Consider the following 7,347-nt stretch of genomic DNA (forward strand, 5'->3'; position numbering starts at 1 on the left):
CCCTAGGCTCTGTGGTTTAACCCACAGCGCCACCTGCATCCTAAGTGTCTTTAATATACTGTTTCTTTTTAATCTTTGCTGTTTTTTTAACTTTTTAAATCTTGTACTCACAAAGTTGTAGATTCACAAAGTTATGGATATAAAATTTACAGCAGCCATACAGTCCTGCTTCATGAGTAGGGCCATGTGTCCTCTATTACCTGCTCGTATGAAGGTTGACCAATATACTCCTCACATGATGATACCACTGGCCTCAAAGACAGACACTGGCCACTGTGACCTCATGTTGATGCTGCTTGCTTGAAAAAGGCCCCAGCCATTGTGACTTCATGCTGTTGCTGCTCACCTGAAGGAGAGGGACTGGCCACTGTGACCACATGCTGATGCCACCTGCTTGAAGGAGATTGGCCATTGTGACCACATGCTGGTGCCAGGATACTGACTAATCCATGTGTCCCCATTCGGATGTCCTTCCCAGGAAAAGAAAAACTGGCCAATGCACCAACCCACCTGAAGGAGAGAGAGGCCATCTTTTTCAATTCATTGTATATCATTTCCCAGTAAGCTTTAACCTTACTACAAAGGCAGGCCATTCTGGACAGGCAATCTTCCTACTTCTATTGCCCAGACTCCAATTCAGCATCTGGCTGTTCTGTATTTTCCACCACCCCCTCTTTGCCACCATAAACATTGGGATGCTGTCCTCTGCCCACATAATCCACTGTTTGACATGAGCTGAACCGGTGGAGCCATGTTCAATGCGAAATGGACAATGGTGGGAATGCGAGACCAGGGAGAAGAGTCGGTGGAGGAAGACTGGAAGAAATTTAAAGACTATCTACAGAAACATTGTAAAATTAATGAATGTTAGAAGGATGTTGGAATGAAGTTATGTGGCTTTAGCAGAAATGTTATAAAGGTTTAGGAAAAAACAGACTGTTAATTGGTGAAAGGAGGGAAAGTAAAGTTACATTATATTAAGATAAATTACAGGACCAAAAATTGGAAAAGATGGAAAGGATTTGCTGAAATGTTAACCGAACTAGAATACAAAAAAGGGAGGTGTGAGGAGGTCAATGAAACAAGTAAATGAAAGATAAGTTATGGGAAGATTTGCTGTGTTTTTTAATGGACTTTATTTTTCTGTATTTTTCTGTATTTTTCTTTTTCTTTCTTTTTTCCTTATTGTGATGTGTTGTTTTGTTTTTGCTTACTTTTTCTTTTTGTAACTTTTAAAACTTTAATAAATATTATTTTTTTAAAAATGGTGGGAATGGAGGCAACATCTGGACATCTTCTTGCAGGAGCAAGAACGAAAGATGAAAGAGAAACTGAACTCTTCACAGCTCAGAAAGGCCACCCAGCTTCTTGGCCCTAATCCTCTAGAGACTTTTTCCTCCTAGTAAAGTAAGTATTAATTAAAGACTGCTGCTTATTCCAGCAAGGGGTTTGGGTATTTTTCTCCCTGCTTTCTAACCATGATGCGAGGGAGCTTCCATGAGCTCTATGGAGGGGACCCTAGCTCAGTGGTAGAGCACATGTTTTTCATGGAGAAGTTAACAGGCTGCTTTTGACCCATAAAGCCTTAAACGGCCCAGGACCACAATACCTCAAGGACCACCTCTTTCCATATGAACCTATCCAGACCCTGAGATATCTTCTGACGCCCTCTGGCATGTGCCTCCTCCTCAAGAGGTCCGGAGGATGGCAACACGAGAACAGGGCCTTCTCTGCAGTGGCTCCCCGTCTGTGGAATGCTCTCACCTGGTGCCTTCATTATACACCTTTAGGCGCCAGGCAAAATTGTTCCTTTTAACCAGGCCTTTGGTTGACCTGATTGACATCCTATGCCCTTTTAAAATGTCATTTTTTTTTGGAGTGGGGGGGGATGTTGTTATTTAGGTTATTATTTTGGTTTTTTATATTGTGATCTTTTCTGTGAACTGCCCTGAGACCTCCTGGTATAGGGAGGTATATAAATTCAAGAAATTAATAAAATAAATAAACAGACTCGCTTCCCTTTTCTTGTGAGGAATCCCATTCAGAATAAGGGAATTTCCCTTAAGAAAAGGGAAATGTTGACAACTATGTCCCTGGTGCCTCTAGGAAAAAAGAAAGAACAAAAAAAAAAAGATCAAGGTGAAAGATCACATCTTTCACTGATGTGAAAGATTCCTTGAGAGTACCTGCAAATCAGAATACACAATAATGATCTAGATGGAAAAACATTCTGACCTGCTATACGTAAGGCAATGTTCTCTGTTCCTTTTATCTTTACAGCTTGATCCATATTTCGAAATTGCCTTTTGACCCAAATCAGGGTCTCGAGCTGGAGAATAAGTCAGTGTGCTATTGAACATTTCCTGCCTCACTTTTCCATGCAAGACTGAATATATGGATAATACTCATCGTCCAGTCAGCTGCCTCCGTGGAATCCTCAAAGCACCGGGATTTTTAAACTTCTGCTATCCTAAAAACGTTCTCCGATAACTCTTGCTTGAAGAGACACTGTGTAAAACCAGACTCCTCTCTGCCTCTTTTCGGCGTAGAGAAATGGAGCAGAAAAAAATCACAACCCTCCTATAAATACCACAGATGGCACCGCATGTGCAAGTGTGTGTACGAGACCAGAGAACATAAACACCGCAGAAGGAAAAGCTACTCTGATCCCTAATTGCCAAGGAGAGTTCGAAAGTGACACTCCGCTTCTTTTAACGTTTTCGTAGCATAATTAAGTCAGATCGGTCAGAGAAATCCCTTCCCTGTTATCACACAGAAAATCTCAGCTGGCGAATTATTGGGAGGTGCTATTTTTGAAGGGGGGAAATGCTACGAAGTTATCTGATGAGACTATTATCAGAGCAGAAAAATAGCTCTGGGGGGATCTCAAATTTTTTATTCGAAAACCACATGCCAATAGTAACGTGGAGCCACGCAGGAACAACTACATCGTGAAAGCGATAAGGGAGAACCAGGGAGGCCTAGAGGAAGTGTGGGGGCAGCAAAAGGCTGCCTTGTCTCAGCCCACACACCCCCCAGATTGGGTATTGTTTTAATAAGCAGTCATCCATCTCTCTGAGGGCAAACAAAACGGGCATTGCTACAAATATTCCACACATGAGCACGCAGATGAGAAGGGAGGAAGATGAATGAGGAGGCCCCTGTTTTTTAGAGATTGCCATCATTCATTTTGATGGCGGCCTATCAACACGAACACGGCGATCCGGAGCTTCGCTGCAGGCACAGGAGCTCTGATAATAAGTTCAGAGCATCCCTGTGCGTGCGGGCAGTTTTTCAGGAGCTGGGAAGTCTACACAGCCTTTTGTGTGCATGGAGTTGCCCTCTCTCTTGAAACATACGACCGAGCCGACACATGTTTAGGAGCTCCATGCGCCCGTTGGAGCACATGTGAAGGATTAAGGCCTAGAACACACTGCTCATGGCATGCCTCCATCTGGAGCTCCCCCAAATGACCTTTTCGCCCAGCATTTCTCCTGATTTGATTGCACAAAGCTTACATGGAGGTTAGAGCAATGTCTAGCCTTTATTCGTTACGATTTGCTTGAGGGGTGTTATCACGCCTTTGCATTAATCATTTGTCCACCCCACACTTTTCAGCCAGTTTCCCTGCCACATTTATAACCTCAGAAAAGTGTCTTCCTTTTTTAAAAGAGGGTTTATTGTGTTGGGACGCAGGTGGCGCTGTGGGTTAAAGCCTCAGCGCCTAGGACTTGCCGATCGAAAGGTCGGCGGTTCGAATCCCCGCGGCGGGGTGCGCTCCCGCTGCTCGGTCCCAGTGCCTGCCAACCTAGCAGTTCGAAAGCACCTCCGGGTGCAAGTAGATAAATAGGGACCGCTTACCAGCGGGAAGGTAAACGGCGTTTCCGTGTGCGGCTCTGGCTCGCCAGAGCAGCGATGTCACGCTGGCCACGTGACCCGGAAGTGTCTCCGGACAGCGCTGGCCCCTGGCCTCTTGAGTGAGATGGGCGCACAACCCCAGAGTCTGTCAAGACTGGCCCGTACGGGCAGGGGTACCTTTACCTTTACCTTTTTATTGTGTTAGGACGACAGAGTGTTTCAAACCATTTGAATTGGGAAAGTTTCCCAGTATGCGCCCGGATTCCTTGCACAAGATACTGGATGTATACGCGCCTGGAGCAATGCCTCAAGGCCTTTCTCATGTGCTATATTGAAAAGATTTTGGGCATCACATGGCAGGACTGTTATGTACTGAAGTTCTCACCCTGGACCAGCAGGGGGATACTGTAGATAGTTATGCAAATGAAGAATCAAAAGTGACGTTCAGTGATTGGATAGTTTTAGAAAGTTGTTACAGTAACATTGTACTGAAGCTCTATATAAGCAGGCTGACTGAACCCTTCAGTTCAGTTCTGTTCTGGCCTCTGAATAAACAAGAGCTGTTTGAAGAATCGCTGTGTTGTCTGATATGTTCACCCACAACTTAACAAGGACAAAAATGGGCTCTCCCAAGCTCACATTCTCAGCATGTTTGCATTTCTGTCTCAGAGACATCTACACCGGCTTGGCCATGTACACAGAATGGAAGATGGCAGATCCATGGGGAGATGGCTTCAGGAACCAGGTCCATTGGCAGGCCAACTCTGTGTTTCAAAGTTGTCTGCAAACATGATAAGAAGGCCTGCAACTTCAACCCTGCTGCATGGGAATCCATTGCGGACGATTCAACTTAGCAGTGTTCACAGTGGATTCGAAAACACAGTCCTCTTGCTTCACACAAAATGGAGTCTCCCCTTCGCTAGATACCTCCCATGTGACCAATGTTAGCCAATCGCATGAGAACTACTAGAAAACTCCTTTCTGGGAGATGATATATAATGAAATGAGAAAAAAAAAATATGTTTAAAATAATGTTTGTTAAAAAAGCTTTTTTATTAGGAATTATAGGTACCGAGATTCCAAAGGACCAGAAAAGACTTTTTATGTATGTGACAACGCACGGATGTTATTGGCCCAGAGATGGAAAGAAGGAACATTCCCAAGCAAGGAAGAATGGCAAAGCCAGTTGAGGGACTATGTGGAAATGGCAAAACTAACTGGAAGCTCAGGAACCAAGAGGACAAGAACTTTTAAAACTTTTAAAACTTTTAAAAAGAAAGAGGGAAATTTATACTAAGGAGACCATTGTAAGCAGATGAAAGCATTAGCAGGATTTTAACCACACTTGCAAAGTAACAAAAACTATGGACAATTTAGATGGATAAAAAATGCGGATAATGGACTGATAAAGGTAAAGGGACCCCTGACCATTAGGTCCAGTCGTGACTGACTCTGGGGTTGCGGCGCTCATCTCGCTTTATTGACCGAGGGAGCCGGCGTACAGCTTCTGTATTATGTGGCCAGCATGACTAAGCTGCTTCTGGCGAACCAGAGCAGTGCATGGAAATGCCGTTTATCTTCCCACTGGAGCGGTACCTATTTATCTACTTGCACTTTGACGTGCTTTCGAACTGCTAGGTTGGCAGAAGCAGGGACCAAGCAATGGACTGATATGCAGCTGTAAATATTGACATTAGGGCCCATGGAGGGCATGGGGGGAAGTCCTGAGATTCCGAGTAATCTCTTTATATGTTGTTGTTTTTGAACTGACTTTGTTTTAAGTTTGTAATTTCTAAAATCAAACAAAAATTATTTCAAAAAGAGCGAGAACTACAGTGGTACCTCGGGTTAAGAAGTTAATTCGTTCTGGAGATCTGTTCTTAACCTGAAAGTGTTCTTAACCTGAAGCACCACTTTAGCTAATGGGGCCTCCCGCTGCCGCCGCGCCACCGGAGCACGATTTCTGTTCTCATCCTGAAGCAAAGTTCTTAACCTGAAGCACAATTTGTGGGTTAGCGGAGCCTGTAACCTGAAGCGTATGTAACCTGAAGCGTATGCAACCCGAGGTACCACTGTACTAGAAAACTCTCTAGAATTCAGTTACCAACCAATCAGATTTCAGCACATAGTAATGCATAAAAGCATTTAGAATATCAATGAATTAAATTACTGAACTTAACACAGCAATGGTGGGTTGCTGGAAAAGGACAATACCCTCCCCCTTAATTTTACTCGCTGGGAAAAAACAAAGGGGTTCCAAGCACTTGACAGGCCACAAGATGTGGCCGCATCTCACTTCACATACTTCTAGACCGGAAGCACCTACAAGAGGGGTCAGCAAACCTTTTCAGCAGGGAGCCAGTCCACTGTCCCTCAGACCTTGTGGGGGGCTGGACTATATTTTGAAGGAGAAGAAGAAAAAGAACAAATTCCTATGCCCCACAAATAACCCAGAGATGCATTTTAAATAAAAGAACACATTCTACTCATGTAAAAACATGCTGATTCCCAGACCGTCTATGGGCCAGATTTAGAAGGTGATTGGCCTGGATCTGGCCCCCGGGCCTTAGTTTGCCTACCCATGGTCTACAACCACCCAATCACCGCACTTTTTACTGTAAGCTGCATGGTGAGCTACAACCGACCTTCCACACCTGGTGGCAGGGAGATGAGGGCAGAAATGGCAGTTTTTGTTTATGTACATGCCACTATGTTCTGTTCTCCACGCACTAGAGAGCATGACACATAACCCCACGGGCAAGAAAAGGCATTTTCAAACTACCTCTTTCTTTTCCTTTTCAAAAAGTTCCTCTTTATTTTAAGAAAATGCCACTTACATAACAAATATGCAGACAACATAGTGTCCCACAGTGAACAAAAGGGACATTTGCATGTAATAAGTTACTAAGCAACTAAAAACAAACAAAATGGGACAAAAGAGGTTTGGATGATAAAAAGACCTAGACAGGCATCGGTGTTCATCTAAAGTGCCATTTTATTTAAAGGAGGAGGCTTTGGCATTAATTATAAGATGGGGAGGGAGGGAGAGATGCAATAGTAACATGGAAAGAACTGGAAAGTCAGCAAGCTGAATCCAGATTTCACCTGAGCAGAGCAGAGCTTGGGTGAGTGTGATTTCCCCCCACTAATCCCTTTCCTCTTCCTACAGCAGTGGTTCCCAACCTTTTTTTTGTCATGCCTCACCTAACCATCTCTAAAATCCTGACCTTACCCCCCGTGATATATAAATCTTATTACAGTGACACCTGGGGTTACAGACGCTTCAAGTTACAGACGCTTCAGGTTACAGACTCCGCTAACCCAGAAATAGTACCTTGGGTTAAGAACTTTGCTTCAGGATGAGAACAGAAATCAAGGGGAGCCGAATCTTTAAAGAGTGGCAAAGAGTGCTCTCAAGATACATCTGGCAGGGGGAAAAACCTAGGATTCAGTTCAAATTATTAACGGACATAAAAGAAAGGGGGGGGG

General features: G+C 44.0%; 1 long non-coding RNA gene across 1 annotated transcript; it reads left to right on the forward strand.

Annotated features, from left to right (window-relative positions):
- Nucleotides 1–233: 233 nt before the first annotated feature.
- On the forward strand, nucleotides 234–2,876 carry LOC310840772. Its single transcript, XR_014562116.1, has 3 exons — nucleotides 234–560; nucleotides 1,305–1,407; nucleotides 2,281–2,876. It is a non-coding gene; the product is annotated as an uncharacterized lncRNA (long non-coding RNA).
- The last annotated feature ends 4,471 nt before the right edge of the window (nucleotides 2,877–7,347 follow it).

The sequence above is a fragment of the Podarcis gaigeae genome (genome assembly GCF_964106915.1).
Source record: "Podarcis gaigeae genome assembly, chromosome: 3".
Taxonomy (NCBI): domain Eukaryota; kingdom Metazoa; phylum Chordata; class Lepidosauria; order Squamata; family Lacertidae; genus Podarcis; species Podarcis gaigeae.